The sequence below is a fragment of the Cervus canadensis genome, chromosome 1 (genome assembly GCF_019320065.1).
Source record: "Cervus canadensis isolate Bull #8, Minnesota chromosome 1, ASM1932006v1, whole genome shotgun sequence".
In the NCBI taxonomy this organism is placed as follows: domain Eukaryota; kingdom Metazoa; phylum Chordata; class Mammalia; order Artiodactyla; family Cervidae; genus Cervus; species Cervus canadensis.
Genome location: NC_057386.1, coordinates 119,862,335 through 119,888,818, shown reverse-complemented (window position 1 = coordinate 119,888,818; position 26,484 = coordinate 119,862,335). Strand labels below are relative to the sequence as shown.

The 26,484-nt window shown below is 50.5% G+C and overlaps 1 long non-coding RNA gene across 2 annotated transcripts in view; it reads right to left on the bottom strand.

Annotated features, from left to right (window-relative positions):
- Window positions 1-1,021: 1,021 nt before the first annotated feature.
- The window catches only part of LOC122423135, a 27,705-nt gene continuing 2,242 nt past the window's right edge, over window positions 1,022-26,484 (bottom strand). For both annotated transcript variants that reach the window (XR_006264094.1, XR_006264093.1), the window contains 3 exons: window positions 3,717-3,796; window positions 3,066-3,247; window positions 1,022-2,255 (listed from right to left, as the gene is read on the bottom strand). This is a non-coding gene — a long non-coding RNA (uncharacterized LOC122423135). The remainder of the gene's footprint in view (window positions 2,256-3,065; window positions 3,248-3,716; window positions 3,797-26,484) is intronic.

Genomic DNA, 26,484 nt, shown 5'->3' with positions numbered 1-26,484 from the left:
GCTCAATGATGAAGAATCCGCCCGCCAATGCAGGAGACACAGGATACGTGGGTTTGATCCCTGGTTTGGGAAGATCCCCTGGAGGAGGAAATGGCAACCCACTCCAGTATTCTTGCCTGGAGAATCCCATGGACAGAGGAGCCTGGCAGGCTATAGTCCATGGGGTCGCAAAGAGCCGGACACAACTGAGCATGCGTGAAGGCATGCACATATACACACAAACCCACTCAAAGAAAACAATACTTTTATTTATTCTAAGAATATGTATGGGGGGGAGGGGACAAAGGAAAGTGGTTATTATTAGAGTTTGTTACTAAGTTTTTCTCTAGATTTCAGATTTATCCCATAAACATACTTTAAATTTTTTATCAGGAAAAACAAACAAACAAAAAAACATGTGCCCCTTTGTAACTAACATATCCATAGATGACACAGTTCCAAATAGTTTATAGTTGAAAGTAGATTCACCTCCAGTTCTGGTTTCCAAGTTCAAGTCCACATAGGAAACCAGTGTCTTTAGGTAAATATTTATGTGAAAATAATAGTGTTCTTGTTTTTGTTTTCAGAACATGGGTCTAGAGTGTCAACGTGGGAAATATGGTGATTAAACGTACATTTGAAAAGGGGTATATGTGTGTGGGGAGGTGGGGGTGAGACTGGAAATACTTAAAGGTAGTTCAGGCCTGCAGCTCTGCACAGGGGGGGCAGCCCGGCCCTCACCACTGATACACCTCCACGCTCACCTCTGTAGGTGACCAACCGGGACCCCGGGGCCAAGACCAGCTGAGCTGGTCGCCGGAGAACAGAGGGCGGGTGCAAGGGCTTCCTTCATAGCTCAGCTGCTGGAGAATTCGCCTGCAATGCAGGAGACCCCAGTTTGATTCCTGGGTCGGGAAGATCCTCTGGAGAAGGGAAAGGCTACCCCCTTCGGTATTGTTGGGCTTCCCTGGTAGCTCAGCTGGTAAAGTATCTGCTTGAAATGCGGGAGACCCGGGTTCGATCCCTGGGTTGGGAAGGTTCCCTGGAGAATGGAAAGGCTACCACTGCAGTATTCTGGCCTGGAAAATTCCATGGACTATATGTATAGTTCATGGGTTCTCAAAGGACATGACTGAGCGACTTTCACTTGTGGCGGTAAAAGAGTTTGCCTGGAAGGGAACCCAGAACAGGGAACAGCCCCCACTGTCTTCCTCCTGTTTTCTTTTTTTTTTTTTCTTCCCCCTCTATAAACAAGTGATTAATATCTTGCAAAAAAGCCCAGACACACCTTCCCCGCTGCAAGCAAGCCCCTGCCAGATTCCCCAGCCTTAATTCTGCTGTTAACACTCGTCAGGGGGAGGGGTAAAGAGTAAATCCCCTCCTTCAAGAAGCAGACCTGGGGGCAATGTGGTTTGTTTAAAGTCTCCCGTGTGCTCTGATGGTGTGAGGACTTTGACATGAAAAATGAAAGCAGAAACAATACACTTTTCCCTAAAGCAGCTTCAAGTTTGTAAACCCTCTCTGCTCAGGATTCTCCCAAACCGACCTTCCCTTCTCCCAGCACTGGTGAAAAGTAGGGGGTGATGGCGGGTTGCGGGGGTGGGGTCCCATAGATCAATCAACATTTTCAGAGAGCTTCACGGGCTCCTTTTTCATTTTGTTTGCAAGAGGCAAACTGAACTTCCTGACTGAATGCAGAAATAAATTCCTTACACCTGAAATGAACACAGCATTGTAAATCAATCGTATTCCAATAAAATTTTTAAAAGGGAAAAGAAATTCCTGACAAAGTTGCCCACAGTCCCCGGATTAGGAATGGACTGACCACCGACTGCAGGAAGAAATTCTAGGCACATTTGTTTTCAAAGGTTATCGCTTTTAATTTCCAGTTGAGTGCAGTTCAATTATATATCATACGTCAAATCCAGTCGAAGAGGTTTATCATTGAAAAGCGTGAAAATGTAGATAGTGGATGATGTCTGCTCAAACTTTAGCGTTTAGTGATGTGGTGTCCTCTTGAGAAATTTGGGAGTATTTCACATAATGAAGATGAAATGAAAGAAATGAATATCACTATTGTGCAAACCCTTAAAGAAATGATGGATCCATGCCGAAAATGGTCTTCAGCGGCTGCTCACAAACCGAGAAGAAAGACAAGCGATTTTGTGAGTCTTTTGGTAGAAGTACATGCCACCAGGAGTCCCCTGGCTGTCCAGCGGGTAGGACTCTGCACATCCAAGGAAGGGGGCACAGTTCAATCCCTGGTCAGGGAGATCCTGCAAGCCACACACCATGGCCAAAAATAAATAAATAGTAAAAGCAGAAGTACATACTGTCATCCATGAAGCAGATTTGCCAAAAGATTCAACTCTGAAGCTCACCAAATATCTCTTTCTACCCACTAGTCTACAGGAAATACAGGAGACAGAGAAATGTAACAAATGACACTATGGGTGGGCAAATGGTAGGAGCCAGAATGATTCCATTATTCCCATTTACAATTTTTTTCAGGGGAAAAAAATGGAAAGTGGATGTGAGAGATATAAAATCAGAATCAGTGTAGACCCAACTCTGAACCCAACTGGAACAATCCAAATGCAATAAGGAGGATGGAGATGGCTGAGGAACACTGAGCACTAACAGTTTGTTTCACACAAAAAAAACCAGTGATTGCTTATGGGGTCAGTATGTGATAACAGTCTTGTGGCTGTTTTTAAAATTTTTTTATTCTTGTCTTTTGGAGCTGCATAGTGAAGTATTTAGAAATGAAATGATATAGTGTCTGCATTTGCATTAAAACAATCCAGGGAGGGTATATCAATGAAACAAGATGGGCCATGAGTTGATCATTATTGAACTGGTGGTGGGTATTTGGGAGTTCCTGCTGCAGTCGCTCTGTTCTTTTGTGTTGGAGATTTTTCACTAAAAATGTTTGGATGCATGTGTATGGGATCTAGAAAGATGGTACTGATGAACCTATTTGCAGGGCAGCAAAGGAGACACAGACATAGGGAACAGACTTCTGGACACAGCGAGGGAAGGAGAGGGTGGGACGATTGAGAGAGTAGCATGGAAACATACATTACCGTATATAAAATAGATAGCTGGTGGGAATTTGCTGTATGATGCAGGAAGCTCAAACCCGGTGCTCCGTGACAAGCTAGCGAGGTGAGACGGGGTGGGAGGCTGGAAGGAGGTTCCAGAGGGGTGGGATATGTGTATCCCTGTGACTGATTCATGTTGATGGATGACAGAAACCAGCACAATACTGTAAAGCAATTATCCTCCAATAAAAAATTTTTAAAATAGATATATACGTTTAGAGATCACTAACTCAGACCACAAAAACAAGTAGATATTTGACCCCCTACTCTGGACCAAATGGTGCCAAGGATCAGGCTGGTTGAGAAGGAGTGAAGAAATCTAATATTTATTGCTTATCAATTCTGTGCCAAGTATTAGGATAAATTATCTCTCCTGAAGGATCTCGTCTTTCTTGTTGATCAACTGCGGGTGACTATTTGGCTCCATTTTACAGATAAGTAAACTGAGGCACAGACCACCAAACTGACTTGCCATATGATCCCAAGAGAAGAAGAGGTGCTGATGAGCTAAGTCGTGTAGCCATTAGGATTTTTTCTTTTCCTCTGGGACCTTGGACAATTACTTCTCTTGTGTGGGCCCCAGTTTCCCCAATCTTCAAAGACAGAGCTGAGGATTCACAGGGTCAAGTTTACCCATTGGTCTTCTGCTACTCTTCCATGACCTTCTTGCTTCTTCCTTTCTTCTGTCTTCCCGGGAATGTGTCTGAGGCAGCCTGAGATAGAAGAAAGAGCAATTGAGTCCTGGGTTCAAATTCTAACTCTGCAATAGGCAGACCTTCATGAGTCACTTAACCTCTCTGAGCCTCACCTTCCCCAACAATAAAACAGGGATGAAAATAAGAAAGACCTAGAATGATGGAGATGATGGATAGAGGTACCTGGCTCAGAATCCAGAACCCACCAGGTGTTTAGGTAGAGCTGGATCTCCCACACCTGTCTTCTCTCTCATACTTCCTTTAAAAATGAAGCCCCCAGGACTTTTCCTGGTGGTCCAGTGATTAGGACTCTGAGCTTCCATTGCAGGGAGCATGGATTTGATCCCTGTTCAGGGAACTAAGATCCTGCATGCCTCGTAATGCAGCCAAAAAAAGAAAAGTAAATTAAAGTAAATGTGGTTGATTCACGTTGATGTATGGTGGAAACCATCACAATATGATAATTATCCTCCATATTAAGAAAAAAATGAAATTTTAAAAAAGAAGTAAAATATACTAAGGACTTTCCCTGGCAGTGGTTAAGACTGTGCTTCCAATGCAGGGCCATGGGTTCGATCCCTGGTTGGGGAATTAAGATCCCACTTTCCACATGCTGCATGTCATGGCTAATCTTTTTAAAAAATAAATAACTAAAATAAAAATGAAGCCCCCACCCCCCACTCACAACTCCTTTTTCTGATTTTTTTTGTTTTTGTTTTTCATTTGATTCCTCACTACCAGACATTTATTTTCCCTGTCTGTTTTTGTTTCTTTTTATTTGCTCTCCTGTTAGAAGGTCCTAGGGGACAATTATTTTTATGTGCTTGGCTGCTGCTATATCCTTAGCCTGAGACACATACATAGTGGACCCTTGGTAAATATTTGCTAAATGAAGGAATGAGTTGAAAAAATGAATATTAGACCTTGTAATGGGAACTTCAGGTAACACAGGCCAAGAATAGAGCATAGGTCTTGCACAGAGTAGCTGATCCATAAATGCTTTTGTTCTCCTTTTGCTGGGACCCCAGGATCTGCTGAGGTTACCTTGTTCAGTGTTAAGCTACACTTGATTTATGTGAGGGTGTTTTGACGGTTTCCAGCATTCCAGTTTGCGGTTATCCCATAAACAGGCCTCCAAGTGCCCGTCCCAGGAACTCCGAGTTCTTTAAGCTGTATTTTGCCAAGGACGGTGACAAGTACTGTCCTGGGGCCATTTGCAACTTCTCTTCCCTGATCACAGAGGTTTGACTAAGTGCTTTGTCTAAAGGCAGAAAATGCACCAGTCCTGTGTCTTAACATTTATGAAGGGGTTACCCAATGTTAAGGTCAGACCTGTCCGCAAATCCTTTGGGGCAAAGTAGCCGTGCGGGTATTACAGCGTTGGTCGAGGGGAAAAGGCAGCAATCCGTTAAGTAGGTGGGAAAGCAGACATTTTGGAGGTTACAGAGTTGCCCAGAACATCATCCCAGGGGCAGAGCGTGGGTATGTTACGATAGGGACACTGATGGTGGCCTCTTTGGGGAGAAAATTCCCCTCTCTGAGACAAACCATCCCAAGCCGGACTTCTCTCTTCCCTCTGGGCCTGTTGAGAAATATTTCTTGAAATGCTGTTGATAATGCCTTTCCTTTCTGCCCAAGCTCGTGGTATCTGGCGATTGCATCAGCTCTCAAAGCTGGCCTGTTTCCCATGAGAACCTTCTTCTGTCCCTCGCAGAGACCAAGAGCCCAAGTTATTCCCTCTGCACTTCAGGGGTGCTTACCCTGGTGTCCTCCAATGAACTCTTCCAGGGGTGTCCCCAGAGGGAATTCCGGGATCTGTGAACTTGGGTGACTTACAGTGAAATTAGTATTTTCTTCCATTGTGAATCCAGGTGACCACCCCCAGGAGGACTCACACTGGCTGTGACGTGGTCGCCAATAGCATCACAGATATTTTCATAACCATATTACAGGCATGACCAAGACCCCCCAAATGTTGTTTTTGCTCATCCTGATTTCAAATGTACAGTGTCAGAACCATGGCTAGATTGTCTGATTTAATGAATTTGGTACACATGTATCACTATGCTTTTTTTTTTTGGATGCAGTGTCTTAGTTGCAGCATGTGGGATCTTATGCAGTTTCTTTAATTGCAGCATGCGGGACCTTTAGTTTAGGCATGCAAACTCTCGGTGGTGGCACGCGGGATCTAATTCCCTAACCAGGGATCAAACCCAGGCCCCCTGCACTGGAAGTGTGGAGTCTTAGCCACTGGACCGCCAGGGAAGTCTCAATACTTTTATATCTTTAATATTTCTTTTCTTCAAAATTGTTATCCCATCTCTTGTAAAAGGAAAAAGAATTCTGAGGCGGTATCCACAGGCTTCACAAGATTGCCTGAGGAGTCCATGGCCCAGAAAGGTGGTAAAGCTATTAGTGGTGATGGAGAAAATGAAGGGAGGGCTTGAGCCATGATTCTGAGGCTCATAAAGCAGCAGAATCTAGAAACCCTAAATCAGAGCAGAAGACTGCTTTGTGCTTCGGTACCATTAAAAAGCGCTAAGAGAGCATACGGAGTAATCTCCAAAATGTCAAAAGGGTACAAGGGAGGGTGCTGAAAGTGGCATTATATGGGACTAAATCCCCCGGAAAAAGAACCGGTCCTCTTTCAATTCCTTTGTCTTTTTGTGTTTTTTTTTTTTTTTTTTAGCTGTGCCTTGTGGCATGCAAGATCTTAGTTCCCCTATCAGGGATTGAACCCATGCCCTCTGCAGTCGAAATGAAAATTCTTAGCCATTGGATCAGCAGGGAAGTCCCTCCCGCCCTGTCCCACTTCAGTTCTTTTTGGGACCTTCAGACTAAGTCCAGCCTCAAATGAGCACCCACCTACCTGTCTTGATCACCCTTCTAACAATTAGCGCCCTGCTCAGAGCCTTGTCATATTGCTTTCTTTCCACCAGTCTCCACTTTCATTCTACTTCTGGGAAGTGAGACACGAGTTTGATTTACGGTACCCAGATAAAGGTTTCAATTTCAACAAGTTAGGTGTTTTGAAAAAGTCAGCAGATGGAGATTTCCCTGGTGGTCAGGTGGTTTCAGACTAAGCTTTCACAGCAGAGGGTTTGGGATCAATCCCTGGTCAGGGGACTGAGATTTTGCCGGCCACACAGCATGGCCAAAAAAAAAAAAAAAAGAAGTGAGAAGATGCCTGAAATATACTTTAAGGAAATCATTGTGAAAGTTAGACCAAGATATATAAACATGAAGATGCTCTCACATCTCTCTCCTCCACCCCTCCCAATTTTGCCAGTGAAGGAATCAAGGCTGGGTACTTGCTCAGTGCCTGCTACTTCTCAGGCAAAGTGCTGGACTTCCCCGCCCCTCCACCCCCCACCCCAGTGGCCTGCGATCTGCCCGCCTCTCAGCCTCCTAGACCTCTTCAGGGCCAGGGCCAACCGGAGAAAGTCGGGGACTGGACTCCAAGTTCCCAGCATGGGTGTCAAACATGTCTTCTGAGTGCCCTGGCTCCAGGGTCCCCCGTCCTGAAGGGCCGGGCTGAGTGGGCCTTTCATCGGCCTCTGAGAGGTGGCAACAAGTGTCACCGCAGAATGCCTGCTGCCCACTGCCCCCACTTCTGCCGACCAGGTCGAGCAGCGCTGGGAGGACTGCAAGCAGAATTCCAGAGGCGTCTGGATATTATCAGTCAGTCGCTCAAACTGTCTGGTCGGTGGGCTGGGGTGGGGCTGGTGGCAGGGGGCAGGAACTGGCTGGAGGGTAGAGTTAGGAATCCCCACCCCACCCCCCGGCACAGATTCCTGGGGCCAGACCCAGCTCCTTGTGGGGAGGCAGGGGGGTGGCCGCGATGCACTGGCTTGCAGGCTCTGCGCCCTGCCCCGGCCTCATTAGCCGGTAGCACCAAGGGATCAGAAAGTCAAATGATGATCTGTGTCTGACAGAGGAAACAGAGAAGGTGGGGGGGGTGGTCGGGGGGGGCTGGTGGGCAGGGGGGAGGGGCAGCACTTGAGGATAGCAAGAGAAGAGGGGCTGGGAGGGGCTGGGCAGAGCTTTACCCTCTGGTCCACTTGAAGGCTCCTGCTTCAAAACTAACCCTGATGGCTTCCAGACAAGTCGGCACCAAGGGTCATTTCTGGAGGCTGTAAGTGTTGTCGATGGCAGCTGTAAGGACAGGTGTAAATCTGTCCAGGCATTCCTCGCCACTCCCCCCTCCCAGCTTTCTGCACCTGAAGCAGGTCCCCTTTATAACTACAAGCCCACTCAGGAGGCCTAACACATACATACATACTCTCTCTCTCTCTTTCTCATACACACACACACACACACAAGCAGTTAACACTTGGCCTGCCCTCGGGGTACAATTTTTTTTTTTAAGTGCTCCTTTAAAGCAAACTCTAGAAGCTGTTTGTTAAAGCAAAGCAAACAAGTCTTGCAAGGAGAGGAGGTGGAAACAGTGGGAGGAAGAGGAATAAAAAGGAAATCTTTTTATCTGCTACCTTTGAAAATACCTTTCTCAGCACACTGGGAGACCAGTGAGGAAGACGCATGGGGTGAGAGGGAAGACGAGCCCTACTTTATTTGGTCAACTAGTTGGAGTGATGAGACGGGGAAGTGGGGAGACTTTGCCTTAAACTAGGCTTTTCTCCAGTATCTAACCCTTCTCCTTGTCTCTCACCGCCCCCCTCCCCCGCCCACCTGGTTGAACTAAAGTCTGCTTTCCCAGGTGTCACTGGGGACATTCTCCATCAACACTCCATCCATCCCTCTCCAGAGGGAGCAGCTAAGCAACTGCGTGCAGAGCCCCTCTCCATCTCGCCCAGTGCACTCTGGGAATCTGGAGGACTCCGGCAGAATTTTTCCTCTTCTTGGCCAACCTTGGACCCTATCGGCCCAACCATCCTTGTGGGTTTGGGTGGCTGTGCACTGGGGGAGGAGAGAGGCTTCCAGGCAAATCTGATGGCCAAGAGAGAAATGCTGCGTCTTTTCCTGCACGGACTGGGAGGCTCTTAGCCACACACTCTCCCACCCCCACCCCAAAGGCCTTGTAAGGGGGCCCCTGGAAACCCCTAGTGAATGATAATTTATCTCCTAAATTGCTGGTATCTGATGCTTCGAGGGGTTTTGAAAACCATATTCCCCTAGGGCTGGAGGCTACTTCGGGAATTGTTCGGTTGGAGGAGTTCAATCATGATTTAATGGAGGCATTTATACTCTACTAGATAATCTCCTGGCAAGTTAAGTAATATGTCGGGAGGGCGGGCCCGGGGGGTGTGGCTGAGCTTCCCTGGGCTGTCATTTCCCTACTAGCTCGCTTCTGTCTCTTTTGGGACATTCCTTTCCAAGCTCCTTCCTTCTTTTCTCCCCTCTCTGCGCCTCTTCGTTGCTTCTCTCTTTGTCTCCTGAGTACTCTCTCTCTCTCTGCCTCTCCCAGTCTCTCCAGGTGTGAAGGGTTTCTGTCCACCTCTGGGTGGGTGTCTGTTTCCCTCTGTTTTCTCCTTCCTCCCTTTTCCCCAAGTGTCCCTTCTCTCTCTTGCTCTCACTCGCTTCTCCCCACACTTGCAGTCACCCTCCTTTTCCATCTTTCCATCTCTCCTTTCTCATCTCTCTCTTCCCCACCATGCCATTCACTCTCAGGCTGAAAAGCGGTCTCAGTATGTCCTAGAGGACCAAGGAAGGGGACTGTGGGCTCCTGCTGCTGACCGGCAATTGGGCAGCTGCAGTCTGAGCCTGAGAGTAGTCAGCCACACACAGCTGTGCTGAGAGCCAGGAGGCATCCAGGAACCCTCCCAGGGGCCTGCCATCCCTTCCATCCCAGGTCACACATAGGCCCCTCCTCATTTACAGAGCTCTCTGCCCTGGGGGCTCTGCCCAAGGATGCTCCAGGCACCCAACCATATTCTTTTATTTTCCACAAGTGCTTTTCCCTCAATAGATCCCAAGAGATAGACAGAGACACTTTTTTCTCCTGTCAGGAGATGGAGATGGCCGGGGCTGAAAAGGCTTTGGAACCTGGTCTCCAAGCCCCTCTGAACTCCCGTGCAAGGGCAAGAAGGGAGCACAGTTTCTGGAGTCACTTGCAGTGCTGAGATCCTGGGATTCCGGAAAGTAGCCTGCAACAGCATGAAGCCTGGGGTGGGAGGCTTGATCACTACAGGATCAACTTGGGAAAGGACAAGGAATGGGACTTCAGGCTGAGATGTAAACGGAACTAGGTAAGAGGGACTTCGCTGGCGGTCCAGCGGTTAAGACTCCACACTACCAAAGCAGGGAGCACAGATTGGACCCCTGATGGAGGGACTAAGGTTATGCATGCCATGTCGTGTAGCCAAAAGAAAATTTTTTTAAAGAACTGGGTAAAAGCAATGCTAATAGAGAAAGGGCCTAATATATGCTAGGTAGTGGTCTAAGGAAAAAAAATATGTCTTAAAGATACTCTAAACATACATAGTATATATTTTTAGTGTATATGTGATATACTGGGCTTCCCTGGTGGCTCAGTAGTAAAAATCTGCCTGCAATGAAGGAGACAGGGGTTCGATTCCTGGGCTGGGAAGATTCTGAGGAGGAGGGCATGGCAATCCACTCCAGTACCCTTGCTGGAAAAATCCCAAGTACAGAGGAGCCTGACAGGCTACACTCCATGGAGTGGCAAAGAGTCGGACAGTACTGAAGTGACTGACCACACGTCTAGGTGATATACTAAGTATGCACTGAGTCTATACATTTAGTAAATGCATATATACTAAGTAGATACTAAGTGTATCTATTTTACCAAAATAGCTGTATGATATACAGAGACAGCAAGATTAGGGTGCCCAAACAGCTAATGCTTAATGAGCACTTACTATGTACCAGGGGTTAGACTGAGTGATGTACACAAGAGGTCTCATTTACTCCTTGCCTTGGTCCTCCGCGGCAGGACCTATTGTCCCCATTTTTCAGAGGAGGCAACTGAGACTCAGAAGAGTTAGGGGACTCTTCCAAAGTTCCAAGGCTCTAACAGGCCCCCTTTTAAAGCTCAGTAGGAGGTGTGTGCCAACACTTTGATGGAACGAAGCTTGTCTGAGGCCACCAGCAATGACTGCGGAGCCGGCAACTGCAGGGAACCAGCCCTGCCTGCACCTGCTGGCTCGCCTTCGCCTTGAGGTAGCCAGCATCTCTATGCCGCCGACCGAGCTCCACCAGACTGCTGGTGGCACTTGAAGGAGACTAGGGTCGTGGAGGTGAGTAATAGTCCGCGGAGAGGATGAACAGGGAAGGCGCGGCGGCCGTGATTCCAGGCTTAACTCCACACACAGCAACTGCGGCAGCGCCCGCCACCACCCAATCCGCTGGCCATGCCTCCCGTCCCAGCCGTTTCGTCTCGCGCTTGACTGATCCGAAAGGGGAGGGGAAACTGAGGCCCAAAGCAGTGCGCGCCAAACACGCGCGCCAAGCTCGCCAAGCCCCTGCGTGCGCGCCTGGCAGGAACGTGGCGAGCGGAAACCGCAGTCCCCGGCTTGCCTCGAGAGGCAAAGCCAAGCGCGGCGCAGGCACCTCGGGGCCTTGAGAGAAGCCAAAGTCGGTCAAGCAAGCAAAGTAAGAAAGAAAAAACGCGGTTGCGGGCTCCTGTGTGGAACTGAGGCGTTCATCGAATCATCCGCTGGGGTCTCTCCTAGGACCGGGTGGCTGCTGTTTGGGGAGGGGTTGGGGATGGGGGGCGGCCGGCAGAGACGCGAGGGCATGGAATCGAATCGAGTCTGCGAATCTGCGTCTGTGGCTCCGATCCTGGCGGTTGGCGGCAGATGGGTGTCGACCCCGCTCCAAGCCGCGAGATGTGAGCAGCTACCTGGATAATTGGAAGAAAGTGGGAGAGATTCTGACCTCAGCCCCGTGCATTCGAAGGCGGGTCGAAGGGGACAGAAAAAGACTGGTGGGTGGGAGACCAAAGTAGAGACGGACCTCGAAAGACAAAGAAAGACGGGAAAGAAATGCAGAGTTGGAGAGAAATTCGGGCCTTAGCTCCAAGCTGGAGGAGGCAAGGTGATTCTGGCGAGCCTCCTCCTGTACATAAATGTTCGGAGCCCGGGCCAGGCCAGCAGGACCTCTGAGGATCGCCTGAGCTCTTCGCGGGCTCAGAGGGCAGCACCGAATCAAGGCACTGAACGCCTGGTTGAGGGTGAAAGTCTCAGCCTTGCTTCCCCTTTGCTGTGTGACTCCAGGAGGATCAGTCCACATCTGTGAGCCCCCAGTTCCGTCCCTTTAGTTCAGGAGAGGCCGCTGGTACGTGGCACAAAAAGACCTGGAAATAACTGAGTTTAACAATTTGTGTCTCCCCTGTCTCCTCTCCAGCAGAGCTGCTTTGACGGAAAATACCCGGGATCTTGGCTGCCTGGGTTACCCAGAGTGACTGGAGGAGGCATGGTGGAAAGAAATAAGGAAAGCATACCGCTGGCGCTCAACAGTTGCTTCTGTGTGGCAGGTGTGCCTCAATCCTAAGTCCTCATCGCCTGAGGACACGGGTCATGGGTTATCGAACCCTTTCAAAGCCCTGCATTATCTCAGAGGGTTCTCCTAACCATAGCCGGGGAACCTGGATCCTAGGCGACCCAAGGATGAAGAGTTGTGTACTTAGGAACACACAGCAGGCCTCAGGGCTCCAAAGCCAGGGCTTATTTCCACCCTGTGTCCCCTAAGTCCGGGCTTCTCCACATCCCCGGCGCCGTTCCCAGACCACCCAGCCCCAAATGTGCTAGGCAGAGGCAGGGGCTTTAGAGGAAGATTCCCCAAACGGAGAGCTTGGAGCCAGACGCAGCTGGGAGACGGGATGGGAAACCGCGAGGAAAGTTCCAGGAGAAGGGGCTACGGCAAAGACGAAAAGGGAAAGGAGAGGCGGACGGAGGGAGTCAAAAAAAAGGAAACAGACGATGAAAGCGAGAGCCCGAGGAAGCGCGGGAGCCCGCTCTGGGGTGCGGGGTGCAGGGCGCCGGGCGCGGGGCAGCCAGAGGCGCCCAAGCCTTGTTCCCCGCCGCGCCCCACCCGACCCAAAGGGGAGCGCCCCACCGACCAATTTGGCTTGCACAAAACCCGCGCCCCAGGGGCCTTTGCCAGGCCGCTGGGGCTTGATTCATTTCTTGACTAATTAACTGGAAGCTACGTTGCCCCTTCTTTCAGGGCCCAATTAATTCGCCGCGGGCGGTGGGGCGGGGGCCGTGCTGCCGAGGCGCCCGCCTGGAGTCCCTTTGTGAAGGGCTGTCTGGCCCATATTGATTCTACGTACACACACGTCCCCCTCCTTCCTTCGTACAAAAAAAAAAAAAAAAAATTGTCTTGAAAGCTCTGGATTTCCGAGTTTAAGAAGATTTGTCAGACTTGAACATTCCCCCCCCCCACCCCCATTGCATTTGTTTCCAGAAGGAAGAGACTACGGATCAAAGCAGTTTACAAAATGTGCTTGGGAAAGGGTTCCATGGAATGTGTGCTCCCTAAAGGGCAAAGAAAAAGATCGCCTTTGTGTACCTACTGTGTGTGTGTGTGTGTGTGTGTGTGTGCTTGCACACGCGCACACGGCACCTATGACCTTGTCGTTAAAAGCCAGACAAGGAGTTAGACCCTCCCCAGGTTGAATCTCAGCTCCAGGAGGGGCTCACCGCCTGTCCCAGCTCGGTCAAGTCTACATCTCTCTGCATGCCTCAGTTTCCTCATCTGGGAAATGGAGACCCGTGAAAGACGCCCGCCTCCTCAGATTGTTGTATTCTCTGAGCCGATGTATGGGAAAGGTCTTAGAACAGTATCATCCTCCAAGGGGATTTCACAGACGTTCTCTCCAATAAACAGTATTTCGTAACAAACCCATTTCGCAGATGAGGAACCCGGGGCTAAGGACAGCCGACCCGCTGGGAAAAGTTGGCGGGTGTCTGATTCCAAGGCCAGGAAGCTCCGGAACGAAATTTACCAGACTTTCCTGAGCTCGTGGCCGGCTGCCTGGGAGCGGAGACACTCTCCCGACCCGCTGTTCTCAGAGGCTCCCTCGGGTGAGACTGGAGGCTTCTTCCTGCCCACCTACCCCCATCCTCCTCCCAGTGCGGTAACTTCAGCGTGGGAGTGAGAAACCGAAATCCCGAAAGCTTTTGGGTGGAACCCAGCACGCAGCCACTCGAGCGGTTTCCGAGAGGTCGTCCATGGAGGACTGCATCGATTGTATTGACCTCACAGTGGGTCAGCTTGTCTCCTCCATCCATCACCCCAACGAAGTCTAGGACGAAAAAATAGACCGAAGGAAATCACAACCGTCTTTGTAAAGCTGGTGGGAAGTAGCCTAGCCGCTGCGAGGGCACGCCCATGACCCAAGGCTGTCCCACCGCCAGGCAGCCAGTCGGGGGAATGAGCTTCTCAACCCACTCCCCTTTATTCGATCACTGATCCATTTTTTTGTTTGTGCAATTTTTAAAACAAAAGAACCAAATAAGAATTAAGTTTATTCAATCAACCACCACTTGATGAACCCACCGCAGGTGCCCCGACTGCACACGGCATTGGGGTACTAATGAGAAGAGAGGTTTGGACAGACTCCGAAAAACCCTGGCGGGGAGGGGTCGTCGTAAAGTCTTCTTTGCTGTCATTCTTTAGCCAGGCGACCTTGGATGGGACTCCCTAGCTTTCTGTCCCACAAATTCTGGTCTGTAAAAAGCAGCAGAGCTGCTCCGTCCTAGGCTAGGTGAACGAGCTAAACAGGAAGCAACGGATGGGAGAGTTCGGAGGTCAGATAACCTCATCATAGCCCCAAGGCTGGAGGTGGGACAAGCAGAGCTGGGGTGGTCTTTGCAACATCATCAGGGTGTAAACTTCTGTCGTTCCCCCCAAGCCGGCCCGAGGTGACTTCGTCAGCACCGCCGGGGTTCCCAGGGCTCCCACACTCCCCAGGAGCAAAAATCACCCAGCCTTCTGCCTCCCTAGAGCACAGAAGAGCTGAGGGCCGACTTTAGTTCAGCCTTCCTGCTTCAAGACCTTGAGTCCTCTCCCGACACCATCTCTCCTCGGCCTCAACTTTCCTGATCTTTAAAATGGGAATGATCTCGCTCTCTCTTTTTTAAACCACAGTGACCAAAACTCAGGACCATATGCATCAAGCTGGGAAGACCCATGTTCTCACCCGTGTCTCCAGTGCATGGCAGAGACGTCTCTCTTGGTCAGGATTTTGTGGAATGACCAAGTGGATGGTTCTGTCCATTACACCAAATTTCTCTTCCCGCTGCCATCTTTTCACTGTCTCATGTCAGGATCTGTTTGGGAGAACAGCTTACAAATTCGATGCTTTTTTTAAGTGTTCTTTGAAGTGTTCACTTATTTTTCATATGCACAGAAAATCACCTCTATTTCGACTTCTTTCCTTTTCTTCATTCATTTTCATTCCTGTATTGAAGGATGATTTATTGAGCACCTCCCAAACAGAGCTAGAGATGTGAGGAGTCTTATCCCTCCAGGAGTTTTCAAGGTGGAGAACTGATATTAGACACTCCTACCCAGAGTGATTGGGCTTCCCTGGTGGCTCAGAGGGTGAAGAACCTGCATGCAATGCAGGAGACCCAGGTTCAATCCCTGGGTCGGGAAGATCCCCTGGAGAAGGGAATGGCAACCTATTCCAGTATTCTTGCCTGGAGAACACCATGGACAGAGGAGCCTGGTAGGCTACAGTTTGCAAAGGGGGTCAAAAAGAGTCAGACACGACTGAGTGACACACACAAACACACACCCAGACTGATTAACTTCTTTGGTTAATTTTTTTTTCTAGCTCTGTAAGTAACTTTTGACAAGATCACAGCATCTAACGCAGTGCCTGGTGCATAGTAAGTGCTCAGTAAGTTCAACGTGAATTTATTCTTCTCCAAATTGTAGCCCGCAGTTCCTCCTTTGGCTGCGGAACAGCCAGCCTGAGGTCGTAAATGCCTTTAGACAGACACTCCCAAATGAGGACTCAGGTCAGTTTGGCAATGTGCAGTGCCCCATCCCCAGGCAGCCTGAGATCGGAGTGCACCCCAGCCCTGAGAGTCTCAATCCCAGATACAATTCCAGTCAGGAAGGCCAGCCACTCCAATTAGACGGAGCATACCTGGGCGCGGGGGGGGGGGGGGTTGCGGCGGGAGGAGGGGGCCATTAAATTGACCTTTGCAAAAAGTGACACTGGACAATGAGGTCCTGCAAAGCCTGTACGCTTTGCAAATCTCCATACCTATCTAGCTGACCTCCTGTCCAGACCATTCCCTCATCTACACCCCCCCCCACACACACACACACCTTTCTAGGTAAACGGGTGACACCCAAGAAATGAGGCACTAGTTTGCCCTGAGAACCATCTTTTCCCACCTCCCCATTGTTGCCCATACTCTCTTTGTCCAGCTTCCAGACCTGGTGGGTCTCTGGGTGACCCTCTCCCGCCCCCGACTCCAGAAACAGTTCCCACCTCCTGGTGCATCAGGACTGCCACTGCGCTGGCTCAGAACCACAGTCCCAACCCCGCTCATTGGCGGAGATTTGCTCAGACCTTTCGGGGGCACAGGAGGACAAGTGCCTGCCAGCCTCATCTCCTCCCAGCGCCATCCAGCGGCAAGACAGCAAGGGCACCCTGGGCAGAGGGTCCTGGCGAGTCCCTCCAGCCGCAAGGATCGAGGAGGTTTCCAAGCTGGAGTCGGTCCCTTCCATCCACCCCCTCTCACTCCAAATTAGGACACGTCTATCTTCTACCCTCCTCACACACTCCCCGATTGCTTAAGGCTGATTCGGGTTCACCCAGCATTCAATAATCACCCCCCCCCACTGCCCCCTGTTTATTTATGCCCAACATATGCACTGGACAGGGAAGTTCTTTCAAGAAGAGGGGAGGGAAAGGAAAGGAAAGAGGAGGCAAAAAATAGTGTTTGCTCCACCACTGCTTAGAAACTTTTCCTGTGCCGGCTCAGGGGTTTCACCCCAGGCTGGGTTGACGCTTTCTCTCTTTTTGTTGCGGACATGTTAAGTCCTGCCTTCCTAATTCTACACCTATGACCTTATACTGGCTGCAGTCAGGCGCCTTGATTCCCTGCCTTTGCATGCAACCAGGGCTGGAAAGCCTCCTACTTCTAGATTCTCGTGGGTGTCAGTCCCCAGGGAATAGGTCTTCAGAGTGGCAACTCAGCTACAGATCGAGCCCTACTTGCAAAGGGAGAAAAACATCACTCTTCATACAGCTGGAATGTTATCGCTAATTTTTTGGAAAAGTGCCTGTGTACACACACATTACATATATTACTGAGCGGGTTAGTGCAAGACTGAGAGCACTGAAAAACAGTTGGGGTGGGGGCACGTTCTCCAATTTCCTGGTAATTTGTAACAGACTATTGCTCCAAGAGAAAAGGAGTAACTGCGTAGCAGCAAAACAAATTTAATTCTGTCTATATTGATCAAATGGGAGTCTGCCCGTGAGGTGTGATTGCAAAGCATCTTTAAATCCGAGATTTCATTTCCCACCTGGGGCTACTTGGAAGTCCACATATACACACTTGTACCCACATAGAACATCCTAGAGGCACACACATATTCTATTCTGTTTAAATAATGCAATGGAGTATAGCCTTGAAGTTGGGCCCATACACTGTTTAACTAGCTCTCCAATCGCTGCTGTTGTTTAGTCGTTAAGTCATGTCCGACTCTTTTCGACGCCATGGACTGTACACCACCAGTCTCCTCTGTTCATGGGATTTCCCAGGCAAGAGTACTGGAGTGGGTGGCCATTTCCTTCTTCAAATACTAGGAAGATCTAAACTGAAGCTCTAGAAGGCATCTGACTGCTGTCTGAAAGACCACTTCTTCCCCAAATGCAGCTTGGGGCGGTATTCTGATATACGAACTAAAGGCAATTTCCTTGTTTTTTTCTTATCCTCTCTCACTCAAATTTCTACACCTAAAAAAAAATAAATCCGTAAAATAATCCAACTCCAATATCTGTTATATAAAAATCTGTTCCATTCCCTAAAAAAAAAAAAGAATTCATAACCCACTCTCAAAAGGCCTTTCATTGACTCCAACAGTTCTCAATTCTAGACAGAGAAATGAAATAGAGGAGCCTGTCCTGGTTATCCACGACATCAATACACTGACATAAAAGTGAATGCAACATCATATTTTAACTTGTCTAATAGAAAAAGCCTAACTCTGCTACACTCTCTCCCCCTCTCCCCCAAAAGAAATAGAGCCCAGCCATGGGTGGGTAGGGTGGAAGGGGGGTGGGTTTTGAAATGAAGTCGCTTGGAATGCCAAACAAAAAAAAAAGCAAGGCATTATTTACACCTGCAAACTTTGGATGGTTGTATTCGGCCCCAATTGGCTTAATTGTAAATCTTTTCCGCATGGCCCCAACTTCTGGACGGAGCGTCTGGGTTTAATAATACGCCGGGGCACCCCAGCAGGACCAGACTGAAAAGACAGAATCCCCCGCCCCACCCCCGCTCGGCTCAGAGGTAATTAGAACAGCCCCCCTTCCCTTCCCTCCCCAAATTCTGCTTGAGGTACCAGAAGACCAGACTCAGACATGCGGGGAACTCATATTTTACCCTCTGAAGACATGAGAAGCTATTTCAAAAGCAGATATACCCTCCAAGTCAAAAGTGGAAGGTGGTGCCCCACCCCCCGCCCGGACTCCCACCCGCATCTCCTGCGCGTTTGACTTGCAGAGGGGGCGAGGGGGAAAGAGAGGCGTCCACACTGGCAGCCAGAGATCCCTGGCAGCATAGGGCTGACCTGTTTATAAAACTTGCTGCTGAGAGAACATGTAAAAACACACCCCAGCGGCGGGAGAGGAGATGGCTCCCTCCGCTCCACCCTCCCTTCGCGCGCAGAAAATCTCGCCAGCCTCAGCCTGGTTCCCTCCGAGCCTGGTTTTTCTCCCAGGAGGCTCTCTCCCTTGCAATGGTTTTCCACCCCTTTGAGAGACAGAGAGTGCTACGCGACTCTTTCCTTTTTAGTGCCCCCTCCCAAGGTCATTACTATCCTCCCACCCACCCCATTAATCCTTTCCCAACGGAACGGGGCGGGAGTTAGGAACCCAGGCTGCAAAAAGACACATCGGACGTGGTGGGGGAGGTTCGCGGTGAGGGGCGCCTAACTGAATCCCCGCGATCTTAGTTTGGGGGGGAATCTGTGAGTTCCGCGGGCAAGGTCGGCCGCCCTCCCACCCGGGAAGCCGGCTCGCCCCGCCCCGGCCGCCGCAGAGGAAAGGCAGGTAACCCGCGCGGGGAGCCAGTGCCTGACAGGACCCTGTCGCCACCGAGGCCCGGGGCGGACCAGCCTCGTCCGGTACCCCTGTGCTTCCCCGCCGGCCGCTGCGGGCGTTGGGGACCCCGGATCGCGGCCCCCTCCACCCGTAATCCGAGGCCGCGAGCGTCTTCTCAGGTACCGCGCTAGGCGAGGCCTGGAGCCGCAGCGAAGCACGTCCAGCTTCCGTATTTGGAACCCGGGTAAGGGGAAGGGGGGTGAAAACCCCCCGCCTGGAGGGAAGGGGAGGGGAAACCATCGCCCCAAAGCACTTTACAGGGGGAGCCCTGGGCTGTCACTCTCTCCCTCTCCGTCCTGGGGCCCGAAGTTTTCCTTTCCCAAGCGCAAGGATAGGGCGTCAGGAGGAAAGGTAGGGGACAGATTGGTTTCTAGATCGGGAAGGCCGCTCCTGTCTGCCCTCCCAAGCGCCCCGCCAGGATTTTTAGTATTTGGCTTGGAGATGAAACGTACTGAGGCCTGGGCGCCAGCAAAAGCAACTCTTAGGAAAAGCTCTCTCATAATTCCAAACATTCCCTCTTTCTATGTCTGTGTGTGTCCCTGCCTCCCTCACTCTCTCTTCCTCCCCTAAAACAGAAATACAAATTTAAAAAGGAAGAATGCATCTGTATAGCTGAGTCCCATTGCTGGTCACCTGAGACTGTCACAGCAGCGTTCATCAGCTCTTGTTGTTTAGTTGCGCAGTTGTGTCCAACTCTTTGCGACCCCATGGACTGTAGACCACCAGGCTTCCCAGTCCTTCACACCTCATCGGCTCTACCCCAATACAAAATTAAAAGTTCAAAAACAAAAAGGAAAGAAAGAAAATCCAAAAAGAGAATAACAGTGAGTTCAAAAATTGCTTTTACAAACGTGACAGCTATTTCTCATCACATTTGCATTAGTTCTTGTATGTCCTAATAAAGGACAGTAAGATAATTTGCAAGTAAAAAAAGAGAGAGAGAAACTTCTGGAACCCTTCTGTATTCCAAGGCCAAGCTGGAGAGGTTTAAAGACTCTTGGCATCTCTAAGGCCAAAACTTTCACCCAAGCCTTCAGCTCTGGTTGAGAGCCAGAGAACTGTCGCTCTGACTCCTACCGGTTCATTCCCTGAATATGCTAAAAACTCGGGCAGGATTTATGTCTTATTTGGAGGACAGGATGACTAGGTCAGGAGCAAGATATCTCTGACTTAAAATGAAGTCCCACTGTTGAGGTATCTAGTCATTACTGACACAGAGGAAAAGGGTCCCCAGACTGTCAGGTAATTAAGACACAGAGGTGCATCGAGTGGCCCTGGTAGAGGGTCAGTGATCACAGAACACGGAGGCAGAAAAGGAGCTGGTGCTTGATTCCAAATTCTGAGAGATGTGTTCGCTGGGAGAGTGACAGCCGGGCTAAGGCCTGGAGTCGGGACCCTGCATCCACAACCCAAATCCTGGCCTTGGAAGCTGGGGTAGCAAGCCCCCCTACCTGCCAGGCATGCCAGAGAAGCAGGTGAAACCAGCTGCCAAACACGCTGTGTCTTAGAACCGCAAAAGGGTAGACTGCCCATAAGACTGTACAAGGAAGGAGGGATTTGATTAGTTTCCAGTATGACAGAAAAGGCTGGAACCCTCAGTGCCCATATCCCTCCCATATCTGAAACCCCATGCCTACACAGGCGAGGCAAAGTCCTTCCCAAAGGCACTCCACACACACAACTAGATCTCTTGCGGCTTCACTGGAGATAGAAGATTCTCTGTCGGTGTTACCTCCTTTCCCGTCTCTTCACCTACTCGATTTGGGAGACAGGAAGGCATTACCTGTGGGAACACAGGCAGATTGGCTGACTGTTGAGAAACAGCGGAGAGGCTCCAAGAAAGAAACGGAAAGAAAAGAGGAAAAACACACATACAGATACACAAAACTTGGGTGCTCACTGGTCCCTTTCATTTATCTCCAGCCTTCCCTCTCCGCTCTCATCCTTTTTAATTGAAACCCAGTACGGGAAATAGTAATGGATATTGTGCTCAAATTGAGGAAACGTGTCTGAGGCTACTCAGGGACAGTTAGTTCAGCAGCTTTAGAGGAGCTGATCCTTTGCCCTGTCAACCTCCCTCACAGTTGTAGCAGTCATCCGATTTGCCATGCCCTCTCACTTACCCAGTCCCTTGTTCCCCCCACCTTGTCTGCCCCTCCACCCCGGGGCACCTAACAACACCACCAGAAATAATGGACAGAAGCAAAAGCAGAAAGTCACAGAATTAGGGGCTCCTGTTCAGTCAGTGGACACCCTCAGTCTGCAACTGGGGACTGGAGAATACATCGGTCTATTTCCCTTCACCCTTTGAAATATTCTGTCCCCGAGATTCCCACCACTCCCTGAGGCTACATTCTTAGGACAGATTGCTGAAGTGCCATTGACACCCTTACCTGTCTCGACTGAGACATCTGGAAAGAGGATGTTGAAAGAAGAAAGATTTTGGGTGGTCAACAGTGCCCGGTGCCTGAGGCCGAAGTCAGCTCTGGCTCTGCGCCTTGCAGATGCTGAATCAGATAAGATGAGAGGAAAAATTCCCAGCCTCTTCCCAGTGAACTCATTTCTGCTGGACTAAGAAATATCCATTGCATTATCTTGGGTTTCTTTCTTTTTTTTAAGTAATCGGGGTAAAACACACAAAGAGAGCACTGAAGATGTAGAATGGTTTGAAATTAGGAAACCACAATTAGTTCCTGTTCCTGACAGAGAGAGAGAGGGAAAAATCCTTTCACAGATGTATAAGAAGCACGCTCCCCAGACACACACACTACTTCCTTCATCCTTCCCTCCTTGCTTCCCTTCCAACTTCTCTAAATCATTGGTCGTTTACAAATTTGCCATTTCGCAGAGCGATCTGCTTTGATGAAAGGTGGGTGCTAATAAGAATAATGCAGAGGGTGAAATCTTTTCATTCTGCCTCTGCCAAAAACATATTTACATTAAAGGGAGGTATGATAAGCATGGATTAAGTATATAACGAATGATGCTCTAGAAACAGCATAAACCAACTGGCGCCAAAGTCAACCTCTGTACTAAAAATACTGCTTCCCCCCCAAGCCAGACAACTTTGACACTCTTCTCTCTCTCTCTCTCTCTCTCTCTCTCACACACACACACACACACACACACATACACATGCGCGCGCGCGCGTTTCAGGCTCTTGCACTGAATCGCCCTGATCAATAATTTAGAGGGCTGTCAGAGGACAGGGAAATGTGCCTTACAGGAAAGCCCTGTGCTGCTGGGGCCAGACAGAGGCTGGGAACTGGGGCTTTAGAACCTGCCATGCTGCCCTTCACCCTGGGCTCCTGCCTTGGAAAGGAGAGGGAGAGAGAAAGGATGGGAGATTAGAGCATTGGAGCAGAGGTGAGAGGCCAGCCCTGGGCAAAGGGTGGTTTGGGGAGTACTAAAAGCAGAAAGTGAGACTTCAAATCTACACAAATGGGCCCAGCATTCTTCTATCTTGGAGGGCACCTTATCGTCCTGACCAGGGATATGAGGGGAAGGTGTCTGCTTGAACCCCAGGGAGAGGTAACTCCAGCCTGTCTTGATTTCTGGAAAAGAGGAAGAGTTGGGGGTGGATACAGAGGCAATACAGAAATGCAGAAAGGCAGAAGAGAATTCAGAGAGGACCAGGAAAGCCAGAGAAAATAGAAAGAGAAGAGAAGAAGAAAGAACGGAAAAGGTAATAAATACAAATTAAAAAAAAAAAAAAAGAATGAGAGAAGTGAAGGCTGGGAGGTAGAGACTGAGGAGTCATAGAAGCCGAGAACTAGACGGATGCCAGAAAGAGAAGAGAAAGTAGAAGAAAACAGAACAAAGAACACAAATCTGCAGTCTTGGAATTTTGAAAGACATGGACAGAGAGAGAGGATAGCCCAAGCAGAAGAAAGAGAAACAGAAATGGGTGTCCTGTCTGGTCCAACCAAGACTCTTGTGCCTACCTCTGGAGGGAAACAAGGATGGAGAAACTGACTCTCCATCAAAAAGATTGATCCTGAAGCCTCCAGACCTGAGAGGCATTAGGCTCTTAAAGCAAATTTGCAGGGGGAAGGCAGGGAAAGATGCGAAACTCCAAGAGGAAAACCAAGCCTCCCAGGTCCATGAAGTCCTCCTTTGACTTCAGAGCTGCGTGTGAGAGAGTCAGGGTTTGGGGTAGCACAGGGGTGCTAATGTGGAAAGAAGGGTGCTGGCTGCTATCTGCTGGAGGAACTTAACCTAGGCACTCATCCCAGGGGAGCTGCCTCCCTGAGGTGCCCGCTAAAAAAATCACCTCCAGGGTTTGGGGAATTGAATGCAAAGGATGATGGGAGTCCTGAAGCAGACACCTAGTCAGTTTCAATGTCTGTCACTATCAAAAGAGCCTGGGATCCCATGGGCAGGGGCCCTGGCCAGAAACAGGGAGCCGTCTCTACCCAGAAAGCCCCTCCCCAGAGAAAGTTTACGTTTTGACCGACCTCCATAGTAAACTTCTTAATTAGGCCCCAGACCCTCCTGGAGAAACCCCTGGATGTCCTTATGTCAACAGAGTTCCCAGTTCAGCGACACCTCGGACTGAAAAACAGCTCTGCGCAGCAAACGGTGGGTGAAAGTTTAAGGGGGAATAAGCGTGTAATAGTCCCTCGCCAGACCTCACACATGCTGAAAAGAATATTTACAGCAAACTTGCCAAAGTAAACGACCCCGCCTACCCACCATCCTTTCCCCTTCCACCCCACCGACCCCCCCCCCCCCACCGCCGGGGTTTTTGTAAACTCCAGATAAACACCATTAGGTCACAAAAGGGTCGATCTGCCCCCCTTTAGAGTGGGAGGCAGAGGATGCTCTAAGGAAAAGTGGGAGCCTCAGAGGCTTCCTGAGGGAGATTCTTTGGCAAGGGGCGGGGGGGGGGGGTGCTTCTCTGCCTCTTGCGTGGCCTGACCTGAGGATAGAAGATTTGGTTGCGTGCGCGTGCGTGTGTGTGTGCGCGCGTGTGCACATTTATTCTGAGGCTCCTCCTCGCCCCTTGCCCACTTTAAAATCCGCATTCATACTGTTCTTCACCTTAAACACTTTAGACATCCCAGATTTGCAGAGATTAAAAAAAAAAAAAATCAGGCCTACAATTAGGTGAATACTCTTTGCAAAAGACGGAGGAATATTGAAGGGACACAAGAAGTTCGGCGCATCCTCTCGGATTCAAATTTTGGCTTCCTTTTCCCGCTCTTTTAAAGCACCGTTTCTCAGGCTCTGCCCAGGGGCAGGCTAGGCTGCTTCAGTATTTCCCCGTCTGTCTTTTGTTGAACGTGAGGCCCGGAGAGAGACGGAGAAGATCGAGGGGGTCTGCATGGAGGGGGGTAAAAAATGACCTTGGTAGAGCCCTCAGCTAGAGCCTAAAAGCCCAAAAGCCCGGGCCCGTGGCGCGCTGGCCTACAAGTTGTCCCAGCCGCCAGGCCTGGCACAAGTCTTCGGAACGCGCTAGCCAATGTTTAACCCGAATGCGGTGACCACCAGGCCGCTTTTGTTTGTTCGCAAATTAATCACCCAGCGCACGGCCGGCGCCAGAGTGGGTTTATCACCCACCGGGAGGGGGGCGCGGCGGCCCCGCAGAGACAAAGAGGAGTTCGCACCTTCCCGCTTTTGATCCCCAGTTACTGCGGCCTCCCTGCATAATACGAGCCTCCTGGGGCCGAGTCTGGGAGGTCAGTCATAATTGGCGGAAGTTTGCAGACCATTAGCAAGATGTCGACATTTTCGATTCAGAACCCCACAAACTTTCCTCTCCCGCCTTCCTCTGTGGCGCGCTGGAGTGGCAACTGGGGTGACCCCAGGGTTAAGGTGGAGCTATGGGCAAAAACAGGCACGTGAGAGAAGGGGCCGAAATCGCGGTTAAGTCCACCTCCACCGTTGAGGCCAAAGGCAAGTCGAGATATTTACAAGTGAAATCAGCAAGCTCCCCTCCCACAGTCCAAAACCGAAGGGAGGCCAGCATGCGGACAACCGAGTAAAATGTCTCTCTTCCTGGGCTTCTGGACGCTTAGGACACCGATTGGGTGGATGTGGGTGGGGGTGGGGGTGGAGGGGGTCATCTCGTGCTTGCAGAATTACTTTCCTTCTCTTCGGTGCGTCGGAGCAGAGATTGGCCGGCGAGTGCAGGCAAAACCAGACCCCGGGTTTGGGGCCGCTGCTGAAAGCCCAGCGGTGCGGCCCCAGGCTCCGGCGGCCAGCAGAGTGGGGGAAGGGCGGGTTTCTGCCTCCGGAGACTGGTGAAAACCCTGCGGTGACCTCGGTGGTCGGAGTCAGAAGGGGAAAGGCCTGGGCTTCTCGCACCCTCTGGGGTCGGGCCGCCAGGGACGCGGGAGGGGGCATCGTGAGCCGACACCCTGACCCCCGCCGCTCTTGCTCCATCACCGCAGAGAAAGGCCGAGAGAACGGCCAGAAGAAAGACAGACCGAAAGGGAGAGAAAGGGGCGAGATGGCAAGCCAGACGGAGTTCGCAGAACCACTCTTATTCTCTCTGGTGACTTCAGGGAATTCTTAGCGCTGGCGCCAAGCGCTCTTAACCATGTGCGTCAAAAATGCGAGGCTGGAAAAATCTCGTCGCCTCAAAAGTTCCGCCCCTATCTCGGCGCGGTTGGCCCACAATGGAACTGCAGTTTTCACACCCCCCCCCCTTGCTCCCACTTCGGAATCTGGGAGCTGGGGGTTTAGGGGGTACACGAGGCAAAATGTAAGAGAGGGCTCTGCTGGTTACCTACACACAGACACACACGTAACAACCCGAGCCTGGGCGTTCTTAACCCCCTAGGCCCCGCAAGCAGTCCTTTCTTGGTTCCACTGGAGGAAGTTCCCAGCTTAGGAAGGGTAAAAGAATACTGTCCCCAAGACGTCCCTCAGTCTAAGCACGGATGGCCCGACTCATTGGCCCCTAGAATCGGGAAATGTGGGTCTGGGGAGTCCTCTGACCCGGACAGGGACCTGCGGTAACAGTTACCAATTCGGCGACAGGTCTGGTGGATGAGATCCGGTTGCGTCCCTCCCCTTCACCCTTGCTGAGCACCCCCCCCCCCACACCCCTGAACTGGAGCCAGTCACCTCGCCTCTGGGGTGGGGGCGTTTCACGGTTTGTTTTACAAATTCACCCCCGACTTCTGGCGAGATAAGTCCCCGGGTGGAGAAAAGAACTGAGGCACCAAGAGATAATTGCGATGCCTGGAGAAGATACGGGCCTGGAGCACCTCCGCTCACCAGCTCGCCCACCCCATTCCAGCAGCTCCTCACCCTGCCGACCGCCGAGGGGAGGACGGCGGCTGGACGCGGACAGGCCCAGAACCTAGTCCCTCGCTCTGCTCACTTTGTTCAGATACCCCCTCTGCTCTCACATACACATTCAGGTGGAAAACCGGGAGTCCGAGTCCAAAAGAAAGACGAGATCTATCCAAAAGGGCTG